This window comes from Phocoena sinus, chromosome 4, assembly GCF_008692025.1.
Source record: "Phocoena sinus isolate mPhoSin1 chromosome 4, mPhoSin1.pri, whole genome shotgun sequence".
NCBI classification, from domain to species: Eukaryota; Metazoa; Chordata; class Mammalia; order Artiodactyla; family Phocoenidae; genus Phocoena; species Phocoena sinus.
This window is the reverse complement of record NC_045766.1, coordinates 6897346-6907898: the sequence shown is the minus strand read 5'-3', so window position 1 is coordinate 6907898 and position 10553 is coordinate 6897346. Positions and strand designations below refer to the sequence as shown.

The following is a 10553-nucleotide window of genomic DNA, read 5'->3' as shown; positions in this document are numbered from 1 at the left end:
GGGGAAAGAAATGGACATCCACATTCACGAGGCCCAAAAGATTCCAAATAGGTTGAGCCCAAAATGGAGTACACTAAGAAATATAATTAAGTTGTCAGAACTCAAAGACAATTATGAAAGCAGCAAGAGAAAAGTGACTCATTACATATAAGGGACTCCTCATATGACTATGGATTTCTTAACAGAAACTTTGCAGGCCAGGAGAAACTGGGATAATATAGTCAAAATATTAAAAGAGAAAAAGGCTATCAACCAAGAATACTATGCCCAACAAAACTTCTTTAGAAATAAAGGAGAAATAAAGACTTTCCTGAACAAAGAAGAGCTGAGGGAGTTCATCACCACTAGACCTGTCTTCCAAGAAATGCTAAAGGCTGATCTTCAAGTGGAAATAAAAGGATGCTAATTAACATCATAAAACATGAATGTATAAAACACATTAGGAATGGTAAACATATAGGCAAACTCAGATTCTCTAATATTGAATGGTTTTATGGAAATCACTTTCAACTCTAGTTGAGAAGTTAAAAAACAAACATGTTAATGTTAACCATAACTACAATAATTTTGGTATTGGATACACAACACAAAAAAGATGTAAACTGTAACATCAATCATCTAGTATGTGAGGGAAGAGGAAGTATAATGTTTCTGTATGCTATCCAAGTTCAGTTGTTACCACCTTAAAATAGAGTGTTATATATAAATATAAGCTATATTACCTAAGCCTCATGGTAACCACAAAGGAGAAACCTGTAGTAAATATACAAAAGATTATGATAAAGTATTCAAAGCATACCACTGCAGAAGGTAATCAAATCACAAAATAAGACAGCAAGAGAAGACACAAGGTAAAAAGTCAGAAAACAAATACTAAAATGACAATAGTTAAGTCCTTACTTATCAATAATTACTTTAAACATAAATGGATTACATTATCTAATAAAAAGACATAGAATTGCTGAATGGATAAAAAGAACAAGATCCAACAATAAGCTGCCTATAAGGAACTCACTCTAGCTTTAAGGAAACTCATAGACTGAAAGTGAAGGGATGAAAAAAGAGAATTCAAGCAAATAGTAATCAAAAGAAAGCAGAGACAACTATGCTTACACCTTTAGACTTTAAGCTAAAAATGGTTGAAAGGGACAAAAAAAGGTCTTACATAATGATAGAGAGGTCAATCCATCAAGAAGAAATAACAATTATAAATATTTATACACCCAACATTGGAGCATGTAAATATATAAAACAAATATCAACAAAACTAAAAGGAAAAACAAACAGCAATATAATAATAGTTGGGGACTTTAATATCACACTCTCAACAATGGACAGATCATCCAGACAGACAATCAATAAGGAAACGGTGGATTTAAACTACAGACCAAATGAACATAAAAGGCATATATAGAACATTCTATCCAACATCAGCAGAATACACATTTTCCCTGAGCACACACAGAACATTTGCTAGGATAGATTATATATAAAGCAATAAAATAAGTCTGAACATATTCAAGGAGATGGAAATTACATAAAGTATCTGTTCTGAACATAATGGTAAAAAACTAGAAATAAATAACAGGAGAAGAGTCAGAAAATTCACAAATACACGGATTTAAGGAAATTAAACAGTACATTCCTGAACAACCAATGGATCAAAGAAAAATATCAATAGTAAATTTTTAAGAAATATCTTGACAAATGAAAACACAATATACCAAAACTTATGGGATGTATCACAGGCAGTACTAAGAGGAAAGTTTATAGTAAGAAATCAATACATCAAAAAAGAAAATCTCAAATAACAACCTAACTTTTCACCTCATGGAACTAGAAAAAAAAGAACAAACTAAGCCCAAAGTTAGCAGAAGAAAGGAAATAATAAAGATTAGAGCAGAAATAAATAAAATAGAAAATAGGAAAATAATAGAAAAGATTAAAAAAACTACGAGTTGGTTCTTTGAGAAGATTATTTTAAATAACAAATCTTTACCTAATCTATTCAAGGAAAAAAGAGAGAGGAGAAAATATTTGCAAAGCACATATCAGATAAGGGTTTAATATCCATATTATAAAAGGAATATATGCAACTCAGTATCAAAAAAAGTTCATTTTAAAAATGGGTAAAGGGGTGGGATAGGGAGTGTGAGAGGGAGACACAAAAGGGAGGGTATATAGAGATATATGTATATGTATAGCTGATTCACTTTGTTATACAGCAGAAACTAACACACCGTTGTAAAGCAATTATACTCCAATAAAGACGTTAAAAAAAAAAAAAGGAACACTGGGCTAGGTGCCAACTTAATGAAAAAATTGATTCTGTTAATTTAAGAATTTAATAAATATATGAGTCATATATAAAATAAATAAATAAATAAAAATGGGTAAAGGACCTAAAACAACATTATTCCAAAGAAGATTTTCAAAATGCCAAAAGGTACATGAAAAGGTACTCAACAACATTAATCATCAGAGAGATGCAAATAAAAACCACAATGAGTTATCGCCTCACACCTATTAGAATGGCTGCCATTCAAAAGACAAGAGATAAGTGCTGGTTAAGTGTATAAAAGGGAACTCTTGTGCACTGCGAGTAGGAATGTAAATTGGTAGAGCCACTACAGAAAACAATATGGAGGTTTCTCAAAATAATGAAAATAGAACTACCATATGCTCCAGCAATCCCACTTCTTAGTATATATTCAGTGGAAATGAAATCACTATCTTGAAGAATTATCTGCACCCCCATGTTCATTGCAGCATTACTTACAATAGCCAAGACATGGGAACAACTTAAGGGTCCATCAATGGATGAGTGGATAAAGAAGATACGTTTTAGGGTGTGTGTGTGTGTGTGTGTGTGTGTGTGTGTGTGTGTGTGTGTGTGTGTGTGTGTGTGTGTTTAAAATGGAATTGTATTCGGTTATAAAAAGAAGAAATCCTGCCATTTGCAACAACATGGATGAACCTTCAGAGTTTTATGCTATGTGAAACAAGACAGAGAAATAAACATACTGTATGAATTCACTTATATGTGGAATCTAAAAAACCAAACTCATAGAAACAGATAGCAGACTGGTGGTTGCCAGGGCTGGGGAGTAGGGATGGGGTAGAAATGGGTGAAGGTGATCAAAGGGTACAAACTTCCTGTTATGAGATGAATAAGTTCTGGGGATGTAAGGTACAGCCTGGTGACTATAGTTAAGAATACTATATTGTATACTTGAAAATGCTAAAGAGTAGATGTTAAAAGTTCTCACTACACACATACAAATGTAAATATGTGAGGTGATGACATATAAACTAAATTTACTGTGCTAATCATTTCACAATATACACATATTTCAGGCTTCCCTGGTGGCGCAGTGGTTAAGAATCTGCCTGCCAATGCAGGGGACATGGGTTCAAGCCTTGGTCCAGGAAGATCCCACATGCCGCGGAGCAACTAAGCCCATGCGCCACAACTGCTGAGCCTGCGCTCTAGAGCCCACGAGCCACAACTACTGAAGCCTGCTCACCTAGAGCTCGTGCTCTACAACAAGAGAAGCCACCGCAATGAGAAGCCCGTGCACCACAACGAAGAGTAGCCCCTGCTCACTGCAACTAGAGAAAGCCCGCACGCAGCAGCAAAGACCCAACACAGCCCAAAATAAATAAGTTTAAAAAAACCAATACGCACATATTTCAAATCATTATGTTGCACATCTTAAACGTACACAGTGTTTTATGTCAGTTAGCTCTCAGTGAAGCTTGGGGGAAATAAAATGAGAAGCCCAGCTTAACTCAAGTGTCCTTTATATTATGTATAATGGTGTCATTTTATAATATAAAGTGAACAATAATTGCACAGAATAGAGAAACTCCCCAATTATAGCTATATTTGTTGGCATGTGTTGTTTGTAATTCCACAGGCTGAGATGCATAAAGATGACATAGATGTCATTAGTAGTCATTTGAAAATCACTCCATTTTTTTCCCCCAAAGTATGAATACTGTACTTGGGATTGATGGCTGTCATTTTTCACAGTAAAACAGACACTGCTATTTCTTAGAATTTATATTACTCCACCCATAACTCCCCTTCATAATGTATTCCTTTTTCATCCTTTGTGCACTAGCGTCTCTGTAATTGAGCCCTGAATTTGAATAAATGGTTTCCCTCCTGATGAATATCATTCACATATATATTCATTTACTCATGACTCCATTCCTTTCATGCATCTATCCAATCATTCATCGAGTGCTTACTATATGCTTGTTTCTAGGGACTCCAAGAATAATGCAGAAAGCCACTAAAGATTAAATTTGTTTTCAAGAAAAGGGAGAGCCAACATTTTTTTCAAGTACTTAAATAAAAGACTGAAAGAAAAACTATACCAAGATGTTACTAGTAGTTATCTCAAGTAGTATTTTTATTAACTCTTCTGTTCTATCCAGATTTCTCCAAAACATGTTTAATTTTATAATCAGTAAAACATAATGAATTAAAATTTTTCTAGTTTAAAAAGTATCAATTTTTCAATTAAGTGATATATTAAATAGTATGATGAGATGAAAGTCATATATATGGGTAAATGTATCTCTACAGTACCTAGTACAGTAAGCTGGAAAACCGGTCATACAACAGTTCAATAAGTTTATTGATCATCCAGAAAATTAGGTATGTTTTATCTCTTTCATATTAACAACATAATATACTTTCATTTTTTCCCTGTAGTTTATTTTCTCCCAAATGTCCAATATTGTTCTCTTTTCATCTCTACTAAGAATACATGATTCCATATTCCCATATAGGAACCACTTTTCAGATCATGTGATTTGATTTGGGCTTCAAAGAATATGTCCCACCAGGGGATTAATTTGTGGTGCTTTCGCAGGAACCTGATTGCAGTTCCCAGGGAGAGAGGTGGGAGATGGAAAAGAAAGGCAGATGAAGAAGAATATGTCACTTCCACCAAGTTCTTGAGTCTTAATTTCAGATTCCACTGAGGAGTGAAAACTGACAGTGCATCTCTGAGTAGGATTATGAAGACATGCTAGAGCATTCTCCCCAGAGACCAGAGTCAAAGGGCTATCAGGATGATTAAGAACATGCTGATATGTGAGATCATGTGATCTTTATTTCTATAGTTTCACAGGCAAAACTGAGAAAGACTTGAAGATGCCACCAGAAGAATCAGTAAATATCATGCTGTAAACTATACTCTCTTTTTCTACCATCTTATTTTTCACCTACTTTCTCTTTGGCTGCATTTTGTTGGATTAATAAATGTTTTGGATACTTCCTTTTTTCCCCCTCTTCTGGAGAAAAATAGAGGTTACTCTTAAATTGTTTAACATACTTATTTGGGTCTTCATTTTCCTAAATTTGAAGCTATTCAAGATTTCTTTCTTCCTCCTGAAAATGACATTGACCTTAACACCCTTTAACTTTCCACAGAACAATGTGCCCACATTGCCATTGCTACCTAGAATATAACTCTTTTCCTTTTTATTCACAGACAATATTTGTTCTGCATTATTTTTACATCCAATAGTTAATGAAAACTATAAAAAATTCACACTAAATTTCTGTGTACAAATATTTAATATCTTGTATCTCATTCCCCTCAGGGTTTAATTGTCAACTTCCTGGAGAAAACTATTTAATATTTTTACAGCAAAAGGCTATGGCTGGAAAACACTCGTAGTCACTGTATGTCTTAAATGTTTTTTTACCCTCTTCTCCCTCTTTCATGATAATCTAGCTAGATATAAAAATATGTCATCAGTTATTTTCCCTCACTACTTTGAAGATATTCCATTCTTGTTTTTGGCATCTCCCATTAATGATATGAAGTTGGCTGTGTCATTATTTGATATTCTAAATAGTCTTTTCTCTATGGTACTTTTAAGAATGTATTTTTTATTCTTGATATTCTGCCATTTCACTACCAAGTATCAGGTGTGGGGTTTTAATTTTAGTCAGCATTGAGCATGTCCTTCCATTCTCAATACTCATATCTGGGGCTTCCCTGGTGGCGCAGTGGTTAAGAATCTGCCTGCCAATGCAGGGGACATGGGTTCGAGCCCTGGTCCGGGAAGATCCCACATGCTGTGGAACAACTAGGCCCGTGCAGCACAACTACTGAGCCTGCGCTCTAGAGCCCGCAAGCCACAATTATGGAGCCCACATGCCACAACTACTGAAGCCCGTGTGCCTAGAGCCTGTGCTCTGCAACAAGAGAAGCCACCACAATGAGAAGCCCAGGCACCACAATGAAGAGTAGCCTCCGCTCACCACAACTAGAGAAAGCCTGTGCACAGCAACGAAGACCCAACATGGCCAAAAATAAATTAATTAAATAAATGAATTTTTTAAAAAACCTCTTATCTGTCTTTCATTCTGCCATTAGTGTTTCAAATCTTATTTCCTCACCTCAACCTTCTCTTCATTTTCTTCCTCCAGAAATATTAGTAGGCATATATTGAAAGTTCTCAATTTATTCTCCATAGCTCTCAAGGTATAAGATTCAGAGCTCTGGGAATTCCCTGGCGGTCCAGTGGTTCGGCATGGCACGGCCAAAAGAAAAAAAGATTCAGGGCTCTCAGGGAGATCAGAATGAGGCTTGCCTCATCCTCACGTCAGGTGGGTCATCACCTGAAACTACACCCTTGTTCAGCTTCCCCCCTGCCCTGCCCTGTTCCCCCCACTCTCTTTCTCCTGGGAACACGTTCTAATAAAATCACCTGCACACGGTCCTCACCCCAGTGTCTGCTTCTGGGGACTTAACCTAAGACATACTATGCGTAACACTTGGGGCTGGATGCTAAGAATATTTGTAGCAGTGAGCAAATGAGACACAGACACTGCCACTTGGAGCTCATGGTCTAATGAAGAAGATGGGACATTGAACTGAGTTAATGTAGAAGCACAAACAGTGCCTTGGGAAAAGGAGAACTTAATCTTTTAGGGTGGCAGTTGTCAGAGGTGGCTTACCAAATGAAATGGCATTGAAATTGAGACCAAAAGCTAAACAGGAGTTATGCATGCAAAGGGCAATGTGGAATATGGGACGGGAACATCAAGGGCAAAGGCCAGAGGGGAGACAGTGAACAGCTGGATCATTTAGTGAAGAAGTCTATACGGAGCCTGTGTATTGCCATATTGTCCTATAAATCCCAGAAAGATCTATAGGCAGGACTTAATTTAATGAGACTTTCTGGGATGGTCATTCTTGCATTCAACAAACACATTTGTGTACTTCTGTTTCTGTGCTTCGTGTAGTTTACAATAGAACAAGAGAGCCCTGGCAAGAACTACCTTATCAAGTACCTATGGGGAGCAACAAATCAAGACTGTTAAAAGTTCAAAATCACAAAGGATGTCTTTGAGCTACAGTGGTCTATCTAGGGCTCAGTTATTCAGCTCAAGACAGGAAGGATGTTGGCTGGTAGAGAGGTGAAGACTAACATTCCAGTTGGTAAGAGGCAGAAGAGGGAACTACATATCCTCAAAGGTATGGAAGAACAGATCCCAATAAAACTTCATCACCTCCCTACAGGCATGGTCCCTGGCTCATCTAGGCAGCTAATCACGCTTTCCTCTATACAAACACTAACGTACACACTTTTCTGCAATCCCTTTCCTTAACTCTTTGACTTCTTCAATAGATTATGAGCTCTTCACAAAGGAAGTGGTACTTATGTTTAATATGCCCAATGATTAGCATATAGCACATGTTCAAAAATGTCTATTGGATGGAGGAATTAAAGAATAAATGAAAAATTATTTCTTTTAGCTTCTGTTCTTTTCCATATGAGCAGGATAGCTTATATCCAAAATCTCTAATGTGTGTTTTACACATGCACACCTCAATTCAGACTAGTCATATCTCAAGTGCTCAATAGCTATATATAGATAATCAATACTCCACTGGACTATGCAGTTCTACACACTACCTCAAAATATGAAGCTAACATTTTTCCAATACAAGATATTTTCCAATACGAGACTCCTGAGAAACAAGGGATTCTCAGACACATTATTTAGATCAGGATTTCTCAACAGTGACGCATTGACATTTTGGCTAGATACTTCTTTGTTTTGGGCTGGGGGGCTTTCCTGTGCCTTGTGGGATGTTTGGCAGCATCTTTGGCCTCTACTCACTAACAACCCTCTCCTCAAGTGTGACATCAAAAACATCTCTTGGCATTGTCAAATGTCACCTAGGGGGTAAAAATGCCCCATGTGAAAACCACTGAATTAGATTATCCTTTTCAGCTCTGGGAACCAGAAGTCTGGGGGCTCCGGCAATCTAGCAGAAAGGTAGGTCTCAAGAAGACGCACATCCGTGAGAACTATCATCCCACAGAGGAAACCCTGCACCACAAAGGGCTCGTTCTGGAATCTCTGGTTGCTGAGGCTTTGCTGATCTGCCAAGAGCACCCACACCTTCCCACCTCTGGCCATGGCAGGACATGGCATTTGGTTTCACTGGTGTTTGTTCAGAAAGTACACCAGAGAGAGACTTTTCCTGGCATTTTCTGTCACATTTCATATGGCAGTCCAACATTTCCTGCTTGTAAGCAATAGGGATTGATTCTGGGTAAATAGAAAAATAATTTACTGGGAGGTTAACAGGAAGGTTACCTAATAACCTTCTAAAATGCTTTGAGAAATGATCTGCATCCATACTATAAGTTCATTAAGAAGCTGAGTATTATTAACCTTTTAAGTTAAAGACTGGGAGTTAAAACCTCCCCTTAGTAACATGCCACAACTAGATACATCAACGTGATTTATCACTATTATATCAATAATTCTAGTTCTATTTATTGTATCTCAACTGAAAAATTTCAAAATATACATATCCTTCAGTTCTAAAACTAAAATCAACTAAAACACCAAAACACTCTGCCCCTTGAGAAACAAAATGAATAAAAAATTGCCTCTTTCATTACCCCAACTATAATAAGATTACCTATTGCCATTTTAGTCATTATATTTCCAAGCTTTCTATTGCCCACACACAACCAAATGTTTTATAACTGCACAATCTCTATTCAACAGTGACGAGTTCAACTCACATCAAAACAGATAATGGCTATCCACAACTATAAAGGACAAACTTGAACACTAAATCTCATGTCAGTAATCTTATTTATTGGCTCAACAAACTTGCTAGGTCTCTTACCACACTCATTTATGCCCACGAAACAACTTTCAAGAAATTTAGTTATAGCAATTCCTTTATGAGCAGGAGTTGTAATCACCGGCTTCCACCATAAAACAAAAGCATCTCTGGCCCACTTTACCACAAGGAACACCAATTCCCCTTATCCCCATACCAGTAATTATTGAAACTATTAGCTTACTTATTCAATCAATAGTCCTGGCCATATGGCTAACAGCTAAGATTACAGATGGTCACCTATTAATCCATCTAATCAGAGGAGCAACCCTGGCCCTAATAAGCATTAGTATTACCACAGCCCTCATTGCATTTATTATTCTTATTCTACTTAGCGTTCTTAAAGTTGCAGTAGTCCTTATTCAAGCTTTCACGTTCACCTTATTAATAAGTCACTTCTCACATAACGCACAATGACCCAAAAACCCATACATATCATGTAATAGTAAATCCCAGCCCCAGCAGGAAGACTGAAAAAGCAGACTCAGAAAACAGCTAAGAACCAAGGGCCTCTCCTCTCAGTCCAATACTTTATTACACGAAAACTCTGATTAGGATGCTGTTATTGTGGCCACAACCACGGGACATTCTTGCTGCCCCCGGATACTTGACCCCAATGCTGTCACTATGAATATTTTCCAATTTCACTGTGATTTTGCATCAGTCTCCCACTGCAATCTCTAATAGGTTTTATCCACACTTGGTAGCTCTTGCATACAGAATGTAGGAAATGTTGAGTGTGGTCAGATAGCCCTGATCCATCCTCACACCACACTTGATCCATTTTCACTGCCTCTGTGAGCCTCTTTCCTGGAGGTTTGCCCTCCAAGCTGCTATAATTGCTTCCTTCTCAAAATCCATATCAGATATGCAGTGATTCTTGGTGCTTAGAAGCTCTCAACCAGTGGCAGCTAACTATAACTAATCCTATCAGTGGGGAGGAATTCAATTGGTTTCACCAGAACCACTGCACTTTTTTCCTTTGACCCTCTCCCTTTTCCTTATCCTCTCAGGGTTGCTTCTTATGGCCCTTGGGAGTATCCCTACCCCACCAGAAATATTTCTCTCTCTCTGGGTCCTATTGGCCTGTACCTACTTGCTAAGTTGTTCCCTGCAGTTACTAAATGATAACAAACCAGGATCGTGCCTAAGGTGATTCATTATGATGACATTGCAGTGCTATAGTTCATTCATCCATTTATTCGCTCAACAAATATTTATTCAGTGCTCACCATGTGTTAAGTTCACTGCCAAACACTGCAGATGCAAAGTAACAAAAACCAGCCCCTGTATCTGGGGAGCATACAGTCTAGTAAGGGAGACAGACATTAAACAAGTGATAATGGAAGGAAATATTGAATCACAACCTGG

The 10553-nt window shown here is 37.3% G+C and overlaps 1 pseudogene; it reads left to right on the top strand.

The window, feature by feature from the left end:
• The first annotated feature begins 8944 nt into the window (after positions 1-8944).
• On the top strand, positions 8945-9599 carry LOC116753170 (annotated as a pseudogene).
• Positions 9600-10553: the final 954 nt, after the last annotated feature.